The sequence below is a fragment of the Callorhinus ursinus genome, unplaced genomic scaffold (genome assembly GCF_003265705.2).
Source record: "Callorhinus ursinus isolate GAN/ISIS: 27379988/994484 unplaced genomic scaffold, GSC_fseal_2.0 scaffold28, whole genome shotgun sequence".
NCBI classification, from domain to species: Eukaryota; Metazoa; Chordata; class Mammalia; order Carnivora; family Otariidae; genus Callorhinus; species Callorhinus ursinus.
Window position 1 is genome coordinate 10,374,752 of NW_027397090.1, and position 23,684 is coordinate 10,398,435.

Below are 23,684 nucleotides of genomic sequence, written 5' to 3' on the forward strand. Positions count from 1 at the left end.
TTGTTTCCTGAGATTAAGAATTCCTCATATCAGTGAGGTCATAGGATACATGTCTTTCTCTGATTGACTTATTTCACTGAGCGCAACACCCTCCAGCTCCATCCACGTTGTTTCAAATGGCAAGACCTCATTCCTTTTGATGGATACCTCTTTTTTAAGAGAAATGACGTTCAGACGACTCAAGCTTTTTGAAAACGGAGGGGCTGTCTGGGGATCTGAGTCACCGGCTATGACCGGGATTGGCTGACCACTCGGGTTGGGATGGTGTAGAGGAGACTGAAGCTACAGATGGGCAGGAGAGAGATGGCCTGGGCGCCTTCCAAGATCCATTTCAGCGCTCTGATTCCCTGACTTCCTGCACCAGCTCACCTGGGCAGTGAGAGAGATCCAGGAAGAGCCCCTGCTCTCCCCGCCGCCCCCCCCGCCCCCCAAGCAGGAACAGCCAGTACGAGTGCAACCTGCCTGGCTCTGGAGGCCGCCCACGGCCGCGTGGCTGGAGCACAAGGACACCTGCCCGGGGCAGCGCATGCTTTATTTAGCTGCTCTTTGGCCCTCGGGAGCTTTCAGTCGAGGTGTCTCCATTTAAAAGACAACAAATTCCTCTCTAAACACTGCAGGTTCTAAATTGACAGCAAATACTGTACATTCTTAAGAGCCTGGCAGCACAGGAAATTACTCCTTCACCTGTTTCATATTTTGACATTTCATCAAGATGGAATTTAGTGGCTATACAAGATAATATTACTGTATTTGACTTTAAAAAAAGCCACACTGGTTCAATTTCTGTGTTCAGAATCCCCACTACTTGTGTATGGGTTGGGTAGACTTCTTTTTTTTTAATCTTGAAAAAAAAAATAAGCCACAGAAACACTGCCAAAAGAGTACTTGGAACATTATATTCTCTTAATTCACCAGTTATTAATATTTTACCATTATTGCTTTATGTCTCTCTATACATATATACATATTAATGTTATTATTTTTTATGTATTTAAGACAGAGAGCATGAGCACAAGGCGGAAGGGGCAGGGAGGGAGGGAGAAGCAGATCTCTAACCCAGGACCCTGAGAACAAGACCTGAGCTGAAGGCAGATGCTTAACCGACTGAGCCACCCAGGCGCCCCGCATATTAATACTATTGTCAGGAACCGCCATAGGCTGAATGTTTGTGCCCCACTCCCCAATTCATGTGTTGAAATTCAAACCTCCAGTGGGATGTTATGAGGAGGTGAGGCCTTCGGGAAGTATTAGGTGATGAAGACAGAGCGCTAATGATGAGGAGTACTGCCTTTACAAAAGAGACCCTACAGAGCTCCCCAGCCCATCCGCCACGTAAGGGTATGAGAAGAAGTCCGCTACCTGGAAGGGGCCTCACCCAACCATGCTGGCACAGTGATCAATGATCTTGAACTTCCACCGTCCAGAACGAGGAGAAATCAATTTCTGCTGTTTATAAGTCACCCTGTCTGTGGTATTTTGTTACAGTTGCCTGCATGGACTGAGACAGGAAATGTTTGAGGTAAATTGCAGACATCCTGACCCTTTCCACATAAACATGTGGGCAAATGTCTCCTAAGAACAAGGGCACTGTATAATGATCAGAGTGAGGACATTCAACATTGATACGATACTATTACCGAATGTGATCATATTCAAATTCTGCCAGTCTCTCTGATATTTCCCTTTATAACATGTTTTCCCAATCAGGAATCACATATTTACACTTTGTTGTCATGTTTCTTTAGTCTCTTTTATTCCAGAAAAGTTCTTCAACCTTTGTCTTTTCATTGTACTGATATTCTTGAAGAGTATAGACCTATGGTTTTCCAGCATGTCCTTTGAATTTGGTTTGTGTGGTGTTTCCTTTGGACGAGTTCAAATTATGTACATGCTGGGTCCTTCTCAGCACATCCCATTGTGAGGCACCCTTGTCAGTTTGTCCCACTGCTGATGACATTAACTTCGATCATGGGCTTAAATAGTATCCAGGTGGTTTCTCCACTTGAGAGAAATCCTTCCTTTTTATAATTAATACTCTGCGAATGGACATTGGTGGTGTTACCATGTTTCTTCACTCTAAACGTAACCCTTTTTTTGTCACAATAAATCTTTTTTTTTTAAAGATTTTATTTATTTCACAGAGAGAGACAGCGAGAGAGGGAACACAAGCAGGGGGAGTGGGAGAGGGAGAAGCAGGCCTCCCGCGGAGCAAGGAGCCCGATGTGGGGCTCGATCCCAGGACCCTGGGATCATGACCTGAGCCGAAGGCAGATGCTTAACGACTGAGCCACCCAGGCGCCCTCACAATAAATCTTTAGAGAGATACTTTTAGACTGTGTGGAGAGTTTGTTTATGAACAAACTGGTTTTAACTTCCATTGATGACCCTTGCCTGAGTTAATTACAGTATTACAACGGTGGGTAGATGCTTTTGGAAAAAGGAATATTGTAATATTGAGGTTTCCTCCTTGCATTCCTTCTCCATTATTCCTTCCCTAAGACCAAAAGGGATACCCAGGGCAAATCATTTGGGCCAACAGGCCTAAAGGTTCCTGAGAGCACCTACTCCCCACCATTCCAAAGTTTGATCCATGTCTGGAGGATGAGGCAGCCAAGCATGGTGGAAAGAGCTTGGGTTAAAAGTCAGATGAGCAAGAGACCTGGCATTCCCCACCTGGAGATTCCACGGGTTCCTCTACCTGAGCGTGTCCTAAACTTAACTCCTCTGAGGGGGGTCACTCCCTCAAACCTGCGTCTCCCCCACAGTTCCAATTACACTGAACACTGCCACCATCTACCCTGTTGCCCAAGCCAAAGATCTGGGAAACATTCTCTACTCCTGACTCTTTTTCCTTTCCACATCTAATTAACAGCCAAGTCTTGCATGATGATACCTTCCCAACAACTCCAGGAATTCATCCTCTTCTCTCCAGCCCTGTTGCACCACCTGGTCCAGACTATAATCGTCCCACACCCGCTCTTCTGCAATTTCCTCCTGACTGTCCTCTGATCTCCAAGATTTTGTGCGCTACAATCCATTCTTCTCACTTCAGCCAGAGTGGCCTTTCTGCAGTAGAAATGTGATCATGCCCCTTCCACCTTCCCAGTCATTAAACCTTTCGGCAGCTCCCCTTTGTAGTAAGGATCATTTGGTTAAAGTGGTATGTCTCAACTCCCTACTGTGGTATCCCCACAGCCCACTTTGCCAGGAATATTTGTCATCATGGCGCCACCTCTTACTTACTTACCTACTTACTTATGTACTTACTGGCCTCACTTTTGGCCAGACGGATCAAGACAGGCGTAAGGTGACATATACATGGAAGGTGTTCTTGAAAAAAATAAAACTCATCAATGTGCATCCACAAGGCAATATTCCCTTAGAAAATCGTGGAAACAGATTTGACCTAGCCATTTCCAGAACCCTGGCTGTAGAAAACAGCCCCCAAACTGTGGATCCGCCTTCTTAGCTGAGGAGAAAAGTACTCACCAGGGGGTAGTTCCTTCAAGCTTGCTCATAGAAGGGCCACCAGAGGGCGCGCCATGACCCCGCAACTGGCTGGAGGAGCGAAGGGTTCCACATTTACCTTGAAAGAAAAGATATTGGAAACATATCGGATATATTTATTTATGCTTTCTGAGTATCACATGCATCTCAAATCCCAGGGCAGCCACGTTCTTTTATTTTTATGCTGTATCCATGGTTTCAGGACAAACAGGCTAAGAAAAACCTTTCCCATCACTGAATGAAAAAGGAAATATGAAAGCTCAGGTCTTTTTTTTTTTTTTTTTTCCTCCAGGAAGTCAGACTACATTTTAAATAGTCTCCCCTGAGGCGAAAAGTCTTGATTCATTGAAGAAATTTCCAGAAGAACTTTCTAAATTTTCATATGGCACATTACTCATAAATATTTGAAAATTCTCAAGAATATTGAGGACCAGGCAAAATGATAATAAACTATGATAAATGGCTCTCACTGAGCATTTACAAAGGCTGCACCAAGAGTCTGATGTATTTTAAGTAAATATAGATATATTTAACTCTCATTATACGCTTTGAGGTTAAGTATTGTTGTTCCTATTTTTCAAATGAGAAAACCAAGACTCCAAACACTTTAGCAATTTGACACGACCGCAGAATTAGGATTTGAATTCAGGACTGGGAGACGTCAAAGTCCGTGTGTGCTCCGTGTCTTGGCAACCTCTCATCTTTCTCTCAGAAGCCCATTGGCTTTACTTCAGGACTCCCCCCTTCTCTCCCTTTGTCTCAAGAGTACTTACAGCACTAAGTGGGACTCCACCAGCCATCCTCCATACTTTCCATTCCAACGGCCCTGTTGTTCTCTTGACTTAACCTTCTACTCCCCATCAAAAGGGGGCTATCCTATGTGTCACTCCTTCAGAACCAGTGTTTCCTGCTAGAGCACCTTTCGGTGCCTGGTAATCAGGCAGTCAACACAAATACTGATTGAACATCTCTGTGCGAGAACGGTATGATTCCTGCACACATGGGGTCCAGGAAATTCTTGTTGGATGGATGAATGGATGGATGAATGAATGAATGAATGAATGAATATTAATACCCAGTGGTAATAGAGGAAGTTTCAGGTAGAGGACAAAACATGAGTCCTGGAATAAGAAATATTTGGATTCTTCCTTTGTCATTTGGGTGGTACTTAGTACAATTCACCAAATATTTCTAACTATGGTCATTTCAGGTTCTTGGTAAGTTCTATCCCCCACTGCTTAGTACTTCCAAATTCCTGAGAGGCATCAGTCTTTGGGATTTGGGAGTAAGAAATGAGAATTCCCAGGAATTCTGAAACCATAAATTATTCTGTAGTTTTCATGACAATAATTAATGTGTAACCATAATGACCATCAAGTCATTTTTCTGTAATAGGATCATACTGCTGGAGGTTTTCACTAAAAAATAACAAGAGGGCACCTGGGTGGCTCAGTCAGTTAAGCATCTGCCTTCGGCTCATATGATCCCAGGGTCCTGGGATGGAGTCCTGAGTCGGGCTCCCTGCTCAGCAAGGAGCCTGTTTCTCCCTCCCCCTCTGCTGCTCCCCCTGCTTGTGCTCTCTCTCTCTCTCAAATAAATAAATATTTAAAAAAAATAATAAGTGCATGGTTTGTTATTATGAATCAATTTCTTATGGTAAGATTATATGTTTCAATAACACGTAAAAATAATCTTTTCCTTATGTAGACATTTGACAAGAGAACATATTAAAAGAAGGGAAAGGGACACAAGATAAATGTCAAATAAAAATTGTTATACAAATGGAATGTAGCTGCAACAAATATTTCTATAAGGTATTATTATTAAAATGAAAATTTAAAACATACAAGGCATTAACTCCTGACCAATTTCCCTTTTTGCCTTGACATTTGTTCAAATGTTAGGAGTGCATCCAAGAGCACCTTTGAGTTGAGCTTTAGAGTACCTATAGCTTCCTATAAGCTTATTTCTTTTTTTAATGACAAAAATTAAAAATATTTATTTTTCTTGTCTTCTTGCCCTGGCTTTGATTTTGCTGTTGAAATTGATACTGCTTTTACTAATTCAGATTTTTGTTCAGTTTCTAATTTCCCATCAGAGTATTCCACAATATTCACATCATCTGCTCTTTGCATTTCTTCCATTAAAGTGTTTACAAAGACCTGTAGCCTGGAGGGAACATTCAAACACTGGAAAACACCAGTGAACGTTACTGGGTTGTGTTCCAGTAACATAACAGTCAGATCTCCTACCAAAGTTAACAGCAGTAAATAGGAGCATGTGTTGGAATTGCCAATTTAAGGATATACTTTGTTTCCAAAACTGATTTCTTCCAACATAACTCACAGGACTTGTATGAGGTCTACTATGCATAACTTATGGAAATTTATTTTATTTGTAAGAATGACTCATGTAGCAGCCAGGGCCCTGAACACACATAACACAACAATACTACCCGGCAAGACTGACTCATTAGATGCTCTTGGTTTCCAGGGTGCCGCTTTCCTGGTTCCTGGAAAAGTCACCTTAACCTTTGATTCTGTGCATTAGTGTTTCTTGGTCTTGCTTTTAACTTGACACAAGTCAGTCCTCTGAACCAGTAACATTTCTATGTTGATTCTTCCATTTTTAATATTGCGGGAGGATCACAACTTTTTCCTGTTTTCCCAATCTTGGCTAAATATTACTGGGACTTGAGATTTGGGGAAAAAAAACAAAAACAAAAACAGAAAACAACCACATAAGCATTTCTGGGAAAAGGCCAGGAAGGAATTCTCCCATGGAAATACTTCCACTGCCTTTGAAAGTAAGGGATAGCATGTGACAGGTTTTGGCCAATGAAACCTGTTACTTCCAGGCAGAAGCTGTGAGACCTTTATGAGATTTGTCATTTCCCTTCCTGCTGCTGCATTAGTCATGGAAGCACATGCTTAGTTAGAGCCTCAGGAACCGAGGTCCATGAGTGACCGTGAGAAGCAGGGCCCACTGACAATCAGGTAGGACACATGACAGAGACATGATAGGAGAAATTTCCATGAGAGAACCTATGACAGGCCCCATGTTTTGGGTAATTCCCTCCCCTTCTCTGAGTCTCATTTACCTTATTAGAAAAGAGATAAAGTAATTTCTATTTCAGATTTGTTTGTTTATCTTTGGTGAGGACTGAACAAGGTGAGTGCATGTAAAGCTTCTAACAAAATGTCTAATATCTAGTGGATGCTCAACATAATCTTGCCCTGTAAAGGGATAAAGAGAACATCCCTAGAAATAGATCGTAGAAAAAAATTAGAAGTCACGGTGGCCTCAGATATTCTAAATGTGAACATGGGAAGCCAGATGTCAAAGGAGCAATGCCTTGAAAATTCTAAAGGAAAAGCTTATGCCCAGCCAAACTATCAACTAAGTCTGAGGGTAGAATACAGCCATTTGCACAAAAAATTTTTACATCTCCTGCACCACTTCTCTGAAAGTACTCCACCAAAACGAGTAAGTTATTCATCCAGGAAAAAATACATAGGGTTAGGAAACAGGGGACCCCAACTCAAGACAGAAGGATTTCCTGTGAAGGGCAGCCCCGGCTTGATGTCTGGGCAGATGCTAGGGAGCTCCCGGCTGGCTGGGAGCAGGAAGATGGGGTTCCAGGGGAGACCCAGCCAGGAACAATAACTGGAAGGAAACCTGATGTATGTGGAAAATAGGGCTGGTGGGAAAGTATATTCCATTGGCAAGTTCAAGAATTAATGACAGTATCTGGATAACTAAGGAAATTTTAAAATATAAGGTTACTATTAACTCCAAGAACAAGAAAATTTTGAAAACAGAAAGGAAATAAAATCATAACATATTACTTGACTCAGTAGGAAAGATTATTTATATGGCTGTAATAATTTATTTGCTGATTCTTTATTTAATCAGAAATTTAAAAATAACTGCCAAATATAGGTGGGCCAGGGGTGAGGGGGGATTAGTGAAGTACTAAATCTTCACCTTGCAAATTAAGAAATCAGTAGATTATGCCTTAAGTTGGTAACTTAAGAAATTTTGGTGTTGGGGTACCTGGGTGGCTCAGTTGGTTTAGCATCCAACTCTTGATTTCTGCTTACGTCATGGTCTCAGAGTCATGGGTTCAAGCCCCACATGGGGCTCTGTACTCAGCACGGAGTCTGCTTGAGATTCTCTCTCTCCCTCTGCCCTTCCCCCTGCTCGTGCATGTGCACTCTCTCTCTCTCTCTAAATAAATAAAATCTTAAAAAAGAGTGAGAGAGATTCGGCATTGGCTGATTAAAAACATGGAGGCACAAGCCAGAGGTAGCAGTTGACAGATTAGGAGGTGGCTCTTTCTGAGGAGCTGCATTCAAAGATGGGGACCACTGTTTCCAGTTGTAAATTCAGTAGTGCTATTAGGCTTCTTAAAATATGGCCATGCATTACCCTGAAATAAAGATTAGTTACAATTGGGGGGGTAGGCAGGGGAGATGATATTTGCAAATGACATATCTAATAAAGGGATTATTTACCACTATCAACTAGTAAAGACTAGTAAATACACACCTGAATCCATAAATATTTACATGAAACCAGAAAGCTCTGTGACCTAGGATAAGCCCCTTTACCTCTGAGTCTCAGTTCCTCCACGTGTTTAAACTCACTAACTGTATGATCTCTGAAATCTCAAATGCACTATTAATCAAATGCAAACCTGGAAAACACCACTCCTTATTTTTACAAATGCACTCCTTTTCTTAGATAAAATACAGAAACACGTGAAAACATTTTAGGTTAAAAAAAGTCCGGGGAGTACAAAGGCTCTGACACATTGGCCACATTTTGTCATGGAGCATTTTTTAACAGCCTGACGAGCTCTGTAGGGGCCCCACTTCCAGTTTATGCAATGTGGGTAAACAAACATGACTCTGAGAGTTCTCTTCACCTGCCCCACCTTCCCCCCTCCCCAATTCAAGACAGTTACAATAGCTATTGAACCCTAATTCAGTGTCCAGATAGGCAACCAAAACTACTTTCCCCACTGGAGAGATCCCCCAGTGTCTACTGTGGGACTAAGGGGTCTTAGGTGGAATGAATGAAACACTTTGATGGTCCAGAAATATTCACTGGCGGGCGCCTGGGTGGCTCAGTTAGTTAAGCGACTGCCTTCGGCTCGGGTCATGATCCTGGAGTCCCGGGACCGAGTCCCTCATCGGGCTCCCTGCTCGGCGGGGAGCCTGCTTCTCCCTCTGACCCTCTTCCCTCTCGTGCTCTCTGTCTCTCATTCTCTCTCTCTCAAATAAATAAATAAAATCTTAAAAAAAAAAAAAAAGAAATATTCACTGGTGAGAATTTATTATCCACCTCACCTCAAGCTCCTATGAGCTGTTCCCTGGGCTGGGCTAGGCTAACCGCCCCCCCCCCCACACACAACAGGAACAACAACGAACTCAGTGTTTCCAAAGGAAAGAAATCAACGTTGCAGCTTCACCCAGACAGAGGACTCACTCCAGTGTCTGGTTCCGGTTGCTTTCTCTTTCTTCCTCTTCTGGTCCCATCCTTCCACGGCCCACCTAATCCTTCCAGATGGAAGTGCCCTTAAACTGATATTCTCCCTTCAGCCCCTCGTTGTTTTTCCCCAGAGTGAGAGCTCACTTCCCCGGCGGAAGGTGGTCCAGCTGTGAGCAGGTGAAGTTAGCCGGATAAAATTTTCCAAAAATCATTTATTTTTTGGCCAGAACGAGCCCCTGTGATCTGCCTCCATTAGAACCTCGATTCAGAAAAGCAACTCTGACAACTCCAGAGTCCTGGCCTCAGAGCACTTGATTAATGTCGATGCTCAGAGCCCACGATGAGGAGGAGGGAGAGGACTCCTTGTAGCCCGTGGAGGTGTGCGGTGGCACCTGCGACCCTTCCAGCATCATCACTTAGGCGGAGCTGGCGTTTGTCACGCCTTGCATGAGCTCGCTCATTTAATGCCTTAAGCAGCCTTATCCCCATTTTACAGGTTGGAAAAAAAAAAAAAGGCAGAGGGAGGTGAAGGAGCTTGCCCAAATGTGAACAACTAGGAGCTGGCGTCCGATAGGAACTGAGGTCTGGGTTAGTCTAGAGCTGGTGGGTTTGGTTTCCCCTGGGGCCACCTCGCTCATCTCCCCCAGCATTGGGCTGGATGCGAAGGCCAGGCTTGGTTGGGTTTGAGAGAGGAGCTCAGAGGTTTGGTGACTACATGTAGATTGTCACAGAATGTCTTGGCTGTTGAATGCCTTTTCTCAGTATTGGCCAACTCTGGCCATTCTTGGTCTCCTTCATCCCTTTGAGTCCCAGGTATGGACCAAGAAGTGACCATACATGATGCTCAGGGTACACCCGGATACTATTCCAGTCTGACATGGCCACAAGTATGTGCTTCTGGGTCAAGTTACCACAGGTGTGCTCTGGGGATACAGTGACCTTGCTGCTTTTTGTCTTCTTCATGCCTTCTGTTTCCTTTCTACCAGTCCTATCTTCTGGCTTGTGGCGGGGCCAGGGGTCCCTGGGTAACCCTGTTTTCTAGTATGGTCTACAGTCACTCCTCTGCCCCCAGGCTCTGAGGACTGGCGTTTAGAATGTGGTTTGTGCTGCCCAGCACTCTGGTATGGGAAGAGAACCGACTGGTCCCAGTCTTGCCAGCAGCAGGGGCAGCCCCCTCAGGCACACCTGCTGGCATCTCCGTGGGGCCCCCGGGTGCTGGAGGCCCCAGCCTCGGAGGCTGCACCATACAGATTCCAAGCTCAGCTCAATGCCCTGGGTTTGAGCTTATGTAACTGCTCTTACTATTTACTTTTCAAAAAGCCCTGGTGAGGGCTGTAAATATTTTAAGATAACATTTCTTGAGGTTTTTCCTGTGGTTCAAATGCATTACATATTCATTACAGAAAATTTAGGGGACAAAAGGCAACGCAGACATAAGAAAAACAAATACTCTCTGTAATCCCACCAAGTGGAGATAACATTTAAAAATGTATAGCATTTCATCCTTTCTTCCTGGGCCTATCTACATTCACTTTTATTTCTAAAAATGGAATTCTATCACATTCATTGTTTGTGTTAGCCTAGCTAATAGCCATTTCTCTCCTTTCTGCTTTACCAGCCAACCCTGATTTTGTTCAGATATAGGCCAGCCTTGCGCCGGAGGGAAGGCTGGGATCTTCTCCAGCCTGGGAGAGAGCCCTTCCAGATAATTCCCCTGGTCTTGTCAGTGATTGGCTGGGGAATAAGCGTGTGACATTATTTTGGCCAAAGAAACCTGAGGGAAGTCTGTCGGAAGCTTCTGGAAAACATTCTTTTGGTCTTAAAAACAAAAACCAAAAAAACTGACCTGCAAAAAGAGGCTTCTCCTCATGCTGGAGGTGTCGGAAACCAGGGCAGCCGTTTTGCAGGCTGGCGAGGGGAAGGAGTGAGCCTGAGAGGATCAGCCAGGAAAAGAAAGACTCGCAGAACCAGTACTGTTGCTCCTTGCCAGGCTTCTGAGTTCACCAACCTTGCAACCATCCCTAAATGGTGCATCTTGTCACATGGTAAGATAAACAGCTTTGTGGTTCATGATCTGTTGCTACTTGTGACCAAAAGCATCCTATCTGGCAGCCATTTTCTTATCATTAGGTAATCCTTCCACAGCATTCTTTGAGCCAGACCTACTCTATCCTGACTGGCATACCATATAATCTGTGCAACTGCTTCCCTCTGTTTGGACACTGAGTTCATTCATGTGTTCTGCTATTTATAACACTGTAGCAATGGCACACCTGAGCCCACTTCCTATTTCCTTAGTTTAAATTCCGAGTCGAATGTTATCAACAGTTTTAAGCTTTTAACACATACTGTAAATTGCCCAGGAGTCATTATTAATGTTTTTTGTACTAATCTTAAAAATTCTTCATGGAAGGTCAAGTTCCTCTTTCTTCCCGGTGAGCTATCAGAAGAATCATTAGCAAAAAATATTATTCCTGCAAGTGCAAACTTATTTTCTAGAGTGAGTTCCATTTAAACAAAGTAAGTCTTCTAATGAACTTTAATACTTTATGTTCTTTAGCCATGTTCCATTGGGGTTAAATTATTAGGAACAAGGCTCAGGGCCAAGTAAGGTCATATGTTTGGGCTGATAACTCTCAGTTCTACCTATACTCTTGGAATCAACTGGGGAACTAAAAAAAAAAAAAAAAAGAAAAGAAAAGAAACCCAATCTTTATGGAGGTATAACTGATGTACAATAAAGTGCACACAAGGAAAATGAACGATTTGGTAAGTTTATATGTATAGACAGATAGATAGATAGATTGATCTATATATATCTATATCTCTATATCTCCATGAGGCCATCACCAAAATCAAGATAATAAACAACTTACCACCCTCCAGTTGCAGGGCTCATGGTCCTTCGTTTCCTGATGTCCAACAACTTGAAAACTATTGTTTCATGTATTTTTTCTGTTTTTTAGCTGTCTCAGGTGCAAAGAAAAAACCCACTCCCTGTTACTCCACCTTGGACAGAAGCAGATATTCCCCACTTGGGGAGCTTTTATAAAACAATCCCTGGGCTCTGTCCCAGAACAAACAAACTGTAATATTTTGGGGAAGGACTTGGATATCATAGTTATTTTTATTTTTTAATAAAGGCGTAATTGACATGCAATAAAATTTATCCCTTTCCGTTTATGATTTTGTGAATTTTGGCCAATGAATAATGAAACTGTCACCACGGTCATGATACAGAACAATTCCACCCTTCTTCCAAATTCGCCAATGCCCCACCCCTTTGTAGTCAACCCCCACCTCCACCTCTAAGAACCCCTAGCTCCTGGCAACCACCGATCCTTCCCACTCTCCATAGTATAGGTACATGGACCAGAGTAGACGGCTTGAGCAAGGGAGATGGGCAGATGAAAGGTCTAGAGTTAACAACACACATTTGCTCCTTTGAAGAAACACAGGAGCAAGTACACTCGGCCAAAGCTGTAGTTTATCTGTTAGCCTGATGAGCAGCTATGGTCTTCACCTAGATTTCCTGGGCACAGAACATAAGGGGCCAGAAGGACCATCATCGTTGCAGTCAATGTAAGGTGTCAAGAATACTGATTCTATCATGATTACTAGATGTCTCCTGGTCCTTCCATTTTTTCCTATGTTCAACATTTACCTGTTCGACATACTCTGTTGTGCCCCTCGGTGACCAACCTATGTATCTATACGTGCCATTCGTTTTTGTCTTCTAAAGCGGGATTGATTTCTCTCTAATAAAACACAAATCCACATTATGTTGTAGTCCATGCAAAAACTATCTTTCAGGTGTAGCCACAGGAAGGTGAGGGGAGGCATCACTCACAGGATTTGAGATGAAGGGATTAGATCAGTGAAGACAAAAGTACATCGACATCATAACTGTGTGAAATCATAACAATAATTTAAAGTTACCTTGTTTGCGTGTCACAAGAGCCCTGTGAATGGGTTATTCTTAGTCCCATCTTCCAGATGAGGAAACACGCACAGAGAAAGTAAACAAGTTGGTCAAGGCAGTCAACCAGAGAGAGGCAGAACTGAGAGCAAAGCCTAGTACTTCTGGCTCCAGGTTCAACCCTCTTTCAACACATGGCAATCGGGATGAAATGGTCTCCACCTTCTCAAGTTCATTGAAAAGAGTAACAGCCTTAGGATGGCAAACAGTGTCAGGAGACAAGGTTGACCGGAAGTGAAAGGGAGGGAGTCTCACCCCTTCGCCAACACATGAGGTCAGCCTCGCAGAACACCACTGATGACACCAAAATGTTTTTCTTCTCTATTACACAACTATCCCCTCACCCTAGAAAACCCTCTTTATAAGCCAGAGGCAAGTGATGAGCTAAGAAGGGCAAACCTGGTTTTCAGCTACCTCCTTCCCTTAGGTGGCCCAGGGCTTCAATGTGGAATGTGGCGTCGCTGCCGGTTTTGGGTCCCAGCCCAAAGTGAGAACAGAGATTTCAAGGTAACAACTGCTTCAGACTTCTGGAGTTCTCAGTCATAGACCTGCATGGGGGATTGCATAGAAGCTTCCACTCACTTCAGAGTTCAGCCCTCCTTCAGTCTCTTCCCTTCTGTGTGCCTGTAGCTTGAGCCAGTGGTTCTCAAAATGTGGTCCCTGGACCAGCAGTCTTAACATGACCTAGGAACTTTTAAGAATTGAGCTAAAATTCACATCACATCCAAGTGACCATTTTAAATTGTACAATTCATTCTCACTTAGTTACACGGTTGGGTGTTGTGCCACTATCCCCTCTAACTGGCTGTGAACCATCTTCATCAACTGAAAGGAAATCCTGTACCCATTAAGGAGTCACTCCTCATGACCCCTCCCCCCAGCCCCCGGCAACCACGAATCTGCTTTCTGTCTCTACGGATTTGCCTATTCTGGGTATTTCATGTAAATGGAATCATACCATAAGTGGCCGTTTGTGTCTGGCTTCTTTCACTTATCATAATGTTTTTGAGGTTCACCCAGGCTATAGCAAATATCAGGATTTCATTCTTGTCTGTTATTCTAGCAACTTTTTAGAAATATCAATTCCTTGCCTCATTCAGACCGAGTGAATCAGAAACTCTTGAGTGTGGGGTCCAGCCATTTGTGATCTTTTGGTTAATCGGATGTATCCCAGAGTGTAAGAGCCACTGATTTAGGAGATGTCAGCCTGTGCTGTTTAACCCAGAAGATAATGGGTTCCTAAGTTCAGGATTGTGTTATTCTGCCAAAAATCCACAGTCAGTATAGACATTCTAAACACTAAATGTTTTTTGCCTTTTTCTTGAGATGCAGCACAGGGCTGTCAGAATCTGCCAGATTCATTTCTTGTCTTAGAAAACATACTGAAAAACTAGAGCATGTTCTTTCAAAATAATCCCAGACTATTTTTAATATCTCTATGTTAACTTCAACCTTTTCCATTCTGTTTCCATTCTATTTCTAGAATGTCTAGTTGCTTCTCAAACATCTCCAGATGTGCCTTACCCAAGCTGTGCGTCCTAGGTGGCTGAAAACAGGACTGTCCCAGGGGACTTCTCTCTCCCTTCTCTCCCCTGTTGCGCAGCACGGATTTGTCCCGCACACACGCATGCCTAGACTCAAGAGCCTGCCTGGAAGACTGCCAGCTGCAATGAACCTAAAGGAGTTTCTGTAATTTGACACCGAAATTCCATTTCTTCTCCGGGATTTCCTCCTCATGGTGGCTTGGGCAACCCACCTGGCCCTCTGCTAGTAATTGGTAGATTTAGGAAGAGGAGTAGTCCAGGATGGCATGGGCACCTGTAGTAGGCTGTGCAAGCAACCAGCAGTCAAATAATTTGGGTTCAAGGGCTGACTTGATTATGCTCTCGTTTATACAACAGATACAGTATTCCTTGAACACCACATAAACTATCTATTGGGTGAGAAGATAGTGAACAAGATAGACACTGCCCCCTCCATCACCAGTTTGGGGGGCTTAAAATCTAGTGGGAGGTCAAAATAAGTAAAGAGGTGATTTCAGCATGTGATGTCACATGGGGGAAGTTGCTATAAAATATGCTACAGTATATACTGGAGAGGCATCCAGGGGGCTGGAGGTGGGGATGATCAATGGCTCTGGGGAGAAAGCAATGGGAAAGTTTAGACATGAAGGATGAGTAGAATTAGTTAGCAAAACTGGGAGTTGGGTGGGGCAGGTGCGGTTTATTGGGGAGAGCATTCCAGAGAGGAAATGGCATGTGCAGAGGTTGGGGGGAGAGAAGAGGCATGTCTCGTGTTAGGAACTGAAAGGATCCCCAGCAACTACACCCCTAGGTATTTAACCAAAGCATACACAAAAGCTGATTCGAAGGGCTATTTGTACCCCCGTGTTTATAGCAGCACTATCAACAATAGCCAAACTATGGAAAGAGCCCAAATGTCCATCGACTGATGAATGGATAAAGAAGATGTGGTATATAGGTACAAAGGAATCTTACTTGGCAATTAAAAAGAATGAAATCTTGGGGTGCCTGGGTGGCTCAGTCAGTTAAGCCTTTGGCTCAGGTCATGATCCCAGGGGCCTAGGATCAAGTCATGCATTGGGCTCCCTGTTCAAGCTGTAGGGCTAAGTTAAGGCCATCAGGTAAGCCATGTGATCTTGTCAGGAACACAACAGAAAGCCACTGGAGGGTTTTGAGTGGAGTTGTGACTTGACCCGCTCGGTGTTTTAGGGGTCACCTGGACTATGTAGGGAAGTGAGTTGGAGGGATTCAGAGAGGAGAACGGGAACCCACTTAAGGCTTTCTTGCATTGGGACCTCTCACACGCTACTAGTGAGGATGGGAATCAGACAGATGCTTTTGGAGACCAATGTCAATTCCATTTGGAATGTCTAGTAGAGTGAGTGGAAGATGTGTGTGCCCTGAGATCCAGAAATGCTGTTCACAAGAGGGTATGAACAAGATGCTCATAACTGTATTCTTTGAAATAAAGTGGATGCAATCTAAATTGCTCATCAATAGGAGAATGGGTAAAATGGGTACAGAGAATGTGCCATATTTATACAAGAGAATCTTATATAGCAGTTAAGATGAATGAACAGGGGCTACGTTTATCAGATTAAAAAATTTCAGAAGCATCACATTGAGCAAACAACCATGGTTAGCAGAAATACAGGTGCAACTGGACACCCTGTACATAAAGTTGATAAGATATGCCATCATTTTGTGCACCAGACAAAAAATGCTGAAAATTAAACTCTGAAAAATACTTTCTTGTCTCATAATTTGATACCCTCTAACTGAGTAGAGGTTTTTTTCTTTACCATATATTATTTTTGTGTATGCATTCAAAAAGAAAAATGTAAGTGGAATAAATCAGTTAAAGAATTCCTCATTTAATTTCCACATTTAAACTCTCTTCTCAGTGTTTTGACTCAAAGTTACTCATGTCTGTTTTCCCCATCCTGCATCCAGCCAGAGGACTGGTGATCTAACATTTCTGAGAACAACCCATAAAAAAACTACCCATCATTGGCACTGAGCTCTTAAACTATTTTTGCAACTAGGTATAGCTAACCTTTAGATTCCTGCTCCTGGAACATCGCTAAACATTTCTGATTTGCCACCTCCCCCACCCTCTCCTTGCAACCGTTTTGTTCCTAAGGGTAAGCCAAGTGCCCTTCTGTTGTCCCTGCAATTTTCCGCAAGCATTTCCCTGACACCTTTGATGTTGGAGGATGGGCTGGCAGTCTGGCCCTGTCACAGCTGCCACCCGGCCAACAGCTGTTGTAAGACATCATTAATTATAAAGGCATCCTGATTTCAGAGATATTAAAATGCAGGGGAAAAGTGTGCCTTAGAAACAATGAAAAATGGTAATACTATTTCTGAATAAAAGTGTATTTATAAAATGGGAGAAGTACGCACAGGAATGGTACACACCAAATTCAAGATGGCCGTTATTCCCGAGCATGGTTGTGGAGAAATGGGGGGTACCGGGCTGGGCTGTGAGGCACAGGGGGCTTCAGAGGAATGTCTGACATTCCAGTCTTCAAACTAGGTAGTAGTCCTATGCGTTGGTGTTTCTATTATTCTCTGCGCTTTTTGTGGGACAAATATTTCATAATAAGAAGAGGCAACAGTTCTAATAGTGCAATTCTGTTAATAGCTGCTTGTGAGTCAGGGGAAGCCGTATAACTGCGGCTTTCTAGTCTATGCTATAAGGATAGCAATTCCTCTCCTTCCTGTCTCAGAAGAATTTTGCATTGCTGGGAATGTCAAAACAGCAAATGGTTGCGAATACCTTTGTTGGGCTGTAAAACACAACGGAGAAGGGTTATCGAGACTGTTACCTCACGAGTTCACCAAACCTCTTCCTACGGATGTAGTGTGGCTGACGGTCAGCGTACTGGCCCCCAGTGGATCAGGCCTCCCTGTGTCTGCACCTCTTTGGCAATATGGCTCTGCCACTACCCCCGCCAAAGGACGGAGGCTATTTCTCCACTCCTCGGATCTGGACTGGTCTTGTGACTTGCTCTGATCTACAGTATACGGTGAAAGTGACAATGGGAGTTGCAGAGCCTAGACTTTGTGACAGAGCTTTGACTGTAACACTCTTAGATTCCCGAGGCCCCCGGCCTGCTGTGCGGAAGCTCTGTCTGACCTACTAGAGGGTGCAAAGTCACGTGTTGAAGAACCAAGAAGCTTAGCCAACAGCCAGCACCAACTGGTAGGCACGAATGAGGCCATCTTGGACCTTCAAGCCCCACGGACCCTCCAGATGAATTCTGTAGACGAACAGAACTCCCCAGTCAAACCACAGAACCATGAGAAATAATGAGTCATTATTTTTAGGCCACCATGTTTTAGGATCGTTCCTTTTGTGGCCGAGTATATCTGAAACAGGATGCCTTTGAAAGTGAGGCACACTGACCCACGTCTTGCAGATTGGTATAATCTATTTTGCTGACCACAAGACCCTGCTCTTGCCAATCCGTAACCTATGTCAAGCAGTAAGTAATTACTAACCCTCGACTCTGTGTACCTTACCGGCTGGGTGCTACAAAGATTAAGAAAAGGCACAGGAGACAGATAGCTCAACCAAAGCACCTAAAGTAATCCCGTCAAAAAGATGTCGACTATAGAAAGCTAAATTACAATAGACGAAATTGAAAAATACGCATTATCCAGAGAAAAATGAACATCTGTAAAGCTCTATGTGACAGGAACTAATTCATTTAATACTCACAACTACCCAATGAGCTAGGCATGACGGATTGTTCCCATTTTGTAGATGAAGAGATTGAGGAAGCTGCTGTCAAGTACATGGCTCAGAGTCATGGAGCCTGCAGGTGGCCAAGGCACCCCCGGGACCCAGCAGCCTGACTGTTAAGCCTGTGTGCTTACTCACACAGTGTGCCCGGCACTACACGAACACTAGTGAGAAACAGTGCTGTGACGTGGGCGCTCTGGGGGTGCGACTGGTCCAGAAGAACCCCCAGGGGAGGGAGACCTTAGCTGGCCTTGAAGGATGGATAGGAGTTGGAATGGAATTAAGTTAGGGGGCTCCAGGCAGGGGTCATGGTCCAGAACACCTTGTCCTGCTGTCCTACATCAGCAGTGGTGTCAGGAGCCAAGAGCCATTTCTGGGTAAGCCTTGCCTATGATTCTAGAAGGAAAGGTATGCTCGGATATACTATTAAGGTTCTCACTCCTCAACCATCTTGGAATTGTTTTTAAGATTTTATTTATTTGACAGAGACACAGCAAGAGAGGGAACACAGACAGTGGGACTGGTAGAAGGAGAAGCAGGCTTCCTGCGGAGCAGGGAGCCCGACGCGGGGCTCGATCCCAGGACCCTGGGATCATGACCTGAGCCGAAGGCAGACGCTTAATGACTGAGCCACCCAGGCGCCCCTCAACCATCTTGGAATTGTGATGGAACATGTTGAGTCTAACTTTTGTTTGTTGTGTCTGTCTTTGGTCAAAATAGGTCACTTTACCTTATAAATGCCCGTGGTATGAGTGCAGTGTGGTGGGGGTTGGTGGTGGCTTGCAGACATGGTTACGGTTCATGAGAAGGACCCTGGCATCCCGGGGAAAGCAGGGGACCACAAGCGTACCACCCGGCTTCACCATCCCCCCATTGCCCCAAACACGGGAGAGCTCCCAGCTCTGAGGGAAGAGGCACTTGAAAGGGGCATGGAAGCACCAAGATGATTTTGACAGATGAGACCAGAAGGAGAAGGAGGAGCAGGTCGTGGGGTACACGAGACAAAGGCCTGCCCTCCCCGCCCCCCACATCAGGGAAAAGGAGAAACTGGAAAGAGTGAAGTCTACGAAGAGAGCTTGGGAAGTACAGGAAGACAGGAAAGGCAAGGTGACTGGGGTGGTGTTGAGGAGCCAGAGTCTTGAGCAGGGATATTTCAGAGGCACAGGATCACATTCTGGAAGCAAGAGAGAGCGAGTATAACAGTACGAGAGAGCAGCCATTCCGCCCGGCCAGTTCTTATTTCAGTCTTGCGGATTTAGGATAAGGATGAGAAGTAGATGATTAAGAGGGATGACAATTATATTATGAGGATATCCTGTGTAAAAAGATCAGACAAACCCTGGAAATACAAACGATATAATGTATTCTGGTAAACTTTAAAAAAAGTGATACATATAATACATGGCCAGGCAGAAAAATGTGAACACAGACAAGCAAAAAGGAGGAAAAACATAAAGGAAATATCACTTCTAAATCAACCGTACAGCGATGATCAATACATCATCCAGACTTTTTCAATGTATGTATATAACGACATATTACATAAATGGACCCATACTGATTTAGATCCTACTTGAGAAAACCTAATATATTGTGACTATCTTTCCCTATCAATACATATACTCCTGGGCATCATTTAAAATGGCTGTTTATTATTCCATGTTGAAGAACATCTTGAACCTTCTCCAATCCCCCACTGCTATTTGTATAAAAACCTTAAGTGTATCCATTCAAGCGATGTGTTCTTAGCCACATGTACAAAGAGGGTACTTGAAAAATAAATCCCAGAGTAATCATTATTGTCATTATAAGTACAGAGCTCTTTTCAAAGCACACCCTAATGGAACATTCTGCAGTCTTCCCAAAAGAGTCTTTAGGTGGTGCTATTAGTCAGTACAGTTCCTTCAGAACACAGGTGACTCATCTGGGGAGCATGTGGGCGACTTCTGTCCATACTTGACCCCTCCTTTTGCCTCTACTCCGGGTTAACACAACTCCCTCGAAACAGAAATGAGAAGTATTGGGGCACCTGGGTGGCTCAGACGGTTAAGCGTCTGCTTTCGGCTCAGGTCATGATCCCAGGGTCCTGGGATCGAGCCCCGCATCGGGCTCCCTGCTCGGCAGGGAGCCTGCTTCTCCCTCTGCCTCTGCCTCTCTCTCTGACTCTCATGAATAAATAAATAAAACATTAAAAAAAAAAAGAAATGAAAAGTATCAGATATTTTGCAGTTGTTGGTGATCAACATGAGTTTCTGAACTGGGGCAAACTTTAATGGATTTAATATATCCTGCAAAATGTTATGAATGGACCAAGCAGAAGAAAGTCCCTTTTCTATCAGGTAAGCTATACCTGGGGCCTCCAGCAAAGTTACCTGCTGCTATCAGACTAGGCCTAGTGAGATGGAAATGATGTGTCCTGATGGTCTGCAGAGCACAGTTTTCTTTGGCACCAACCACGCACGATAAAGTATGTCACTTGGATGAAAGCATCTTTAAAATGATGGCTTTATAAACAGATTTGAATCCTCCAGAAAAATGAAGCATAGGGGCCTCCTTGCTTCCCTCTAGTGGTCATGTTGTGTCGAATCGTGTCATTCCCGGGAGCTGGTTGTGACCTGTCCTGGGAAACCCAGCGCTCTCTTGTGGAGGGCAGGAGGCAGAGACTGAGGCTGCGGGGAAGAATCTAGAAGACTGGCAAAGACACACGCGAAACGAAGGACTGATAAAAACTAAGTCAGGCGCGCCTGAGTTTGTGGGGTTTATCCACCCCCCCCCCCCAGAGATCACTTATGCGCATAATCGAATTATTTCATTCTTTTGGGATGATTGAATTGTAGATCTTTTTGATGTACCTTTTGTTATTGTTCTATTTATCCTGTTACTTAGGAACATTATTTTGAAACTAGCTGATTTTAAGAAACACAATGTTGCCCCGTTTTCAGACGTGGTCTGTGGATAGAGGGAATGCTCCACAGAGCTGATGGTGGTACCCCTGAGCCACTAACCCATTTGTGAGGTTCTGCAGACAGAAGACAGTGATTACAGATGTGGGCTCTGATCAGACAGACCCGGTCCCAGGGCTGGTTGTGCCACATGCCAACTGTATGGCAGACGGACACCAGGCTTAACCTTTCAAATCTTACTTTCCTCTCCTGTAAAATGAGGAGGATCACAGTTCCGACTTTGTAGAGCTATTTTGACAATTAAAGGAGAATATGAAAATTATATTAGCATAGCCCTGCGATCATACTAGTTAGCAAATGTTAACTATTACTATTTAACCAGGAATATAAACCTTTTTAAAAAGTGCATTACACTCTTTGCTGCCTTCTTAAACAGAGTACAATGACCTACATTAACCATTTTCTCTGGGACTCTGATTTTTTCCCTGTAAAAATCAGCTCTGTGCCCACAAATAAGAGCAATAAAGTGCCGGGCAGTGGCTGGGATCTGAGTAGAGTTCTACTTTTTCTCCACGACAGAGCTGGTGGTTGTGCCTGCATCCTGCATCTTTCCTGAGTTCTTTCTATTCCCATTAAACCTGTTGGCTCACTATTTCGCTGCCCATCCCTAACACCACGGCTCACGCATCTTCTTTCTCATCTGCTGTGTAATCAAAAATGAGGTAACATAGCTTGTTAAAATTCTGCTTTATGCCAGCAATTAAATGGATTCCAAACACCTGAACTATTCCCCTCTTTGCAAAATATCTAATCTCTCTCAACACCTGCATGCCTTTTAGCGCCTTGTAATCCGTACCCAGTGGGGAGGAAAGAGTTAGAAGAAAGTTAACAGGACTTTTCTTGGGGTGGGCAGCTGATCACATGAGGTGGGAGCTTTGGAAGCAGCCCTGGTTTCATTTTTGCGTTTTTGGGAGGGTGCCTGGATCCTGCTCCCTGGATGTGAAACACTGCCCCCTGCTGGTGGGGAGGTCTGGAAGCTGCTCATGCTGGTGGTTTCACAGGAAAAGGTTTCCCAGATGGTGAAAAAGGGAAGTACACAGATATTACCTAGAGCAGCACACCTGGAGGAGAATGGGAACCAGAGTCCAAGTGGGAGCAAAGACCACCGTGAGGAGAGGCAAGGTGGGTCTATAATCTAGGCTACAAATAACAAGGTGAGAAGTGTGGGTGTCATACTTGGAAAGGCTCTAAGACCAGCGATTCAAGATGAAGGTCGTGGATGCTAGCTAGAGCAGTCTTATTTACTCTAGTGTTTCTCAAACCACATCCCACACGCCACCATTGTTCCATGAGTTGTCATCAGGTGATCCATAAAACTGGCTTCCTATATTCAAATCATTTTTTACAATGACACACCATAAGCACTGAAAAGCTTATTAGCTCATCCTGACCCCCACTCTTCCCTTTTCCACTAGAAATTAATCATAGTGCCTAGCGTGTGCGTGTGCACATGCGCGCGCGCGCGCACACACACACGTGTCTTAGATGGGGTTTTCTTAGAAGCAGACCTTGAAACAAAAATGTAAATGCCGGCGATTTATTAAGAACCAATTCCTGGGAGAAATTGCCAAGAGAGTATGGAGGCCAGAGGGAACAGAAAAAGAAGCCATGCCCAGAGAAAGTCCCAGTCTCCACTGGGTCCACTGGGGAATCACGGGAGCATCAACTGCTCCACAGAGTTTGTTTCTTCTTGAGGCAAGGAAGTTGGTATATTCAATCTTCCCTCCCACAGCCCAGTAAGTCCCTGGGTAGCAGAGGTCAGAGAGGGGATGGTGGGTAATAAACTGCCAGGCGTTTCAGCGCTCTAGATGGGCAAGGTAATGTCAGCATGGTCAAAGCTGTCAAAATGGTCATGGTCAAAGCTCAGAGGAAGGGCAACACTGGGAACAACAGGCAGCAAAGCACACAAAGGCGGGGGGATGGCACACAGAGCCAAGGATGTGTGGGGATCAGAGAAGGGTATCAGTGGTGTCCCCTAGAGTTCTCATTAAATATGTAGCAAATAAGTCAATCAGTGAATGAGTGAAGGCCCCCAAAAGTCCCTCTGTACAGACACACAGAGCATCATTTTTTAATTATATGTATTCACATTTCAATTACCTAGTGTTCTGTGGATTAGATTTTGTAAAGAAATATTGCTCAGGGAAAGAGCTATTTAACTTTATCCAGGACAGCGGGGTTAGGGCAACAGACCTTCTCACGACTGAGACAGCAGGACAGAGTCCCGTGCCAGGGTCAGAAAGTACTGGAATAGGGGCGCCTGGGTGGCTCAGTTGGTTAAGCGACTGCCTTCGGCTCAGGTCATGATCTCAGGGTCCTGGGATCGAGCCCCACATCGGGCTCCCCGCTCAGCGGGAAGCCTGCTTCTCCCTCTCCCACTCCCCCTGCTTGTGTTCCCTCTCTCGCTGTTTCTCTCTCTGTCAAATAAATAAACAAAATCTTAAAAAAAAAAAAAAGAAAAAGAA

The 23,684-nt window shown here is 44.2% G+C and overlaps 1 long non-coding RNA gene across 1 annotated transcript in view; it reads right to left on the reverse strand.

Annotated features, from left to right (window-relative positions):
* LOC141370195 (uncharacterized) overlaps positions 1-23,684 on the reverse strand; it is a 127,215-nt gene that overhangs the window by 76,903 nt on the left and 26,628 nt on the right. The window contains exon 3 of the long non-coding RNA XR_012374040.1: positions 3,490-3,586. This is a non-coding gene — a long non-coding RNA (uncharacterized lncRNA). The remainder of the gene's footprint in view (positions 1-3,489; positions 3,587-23,684) is intronic.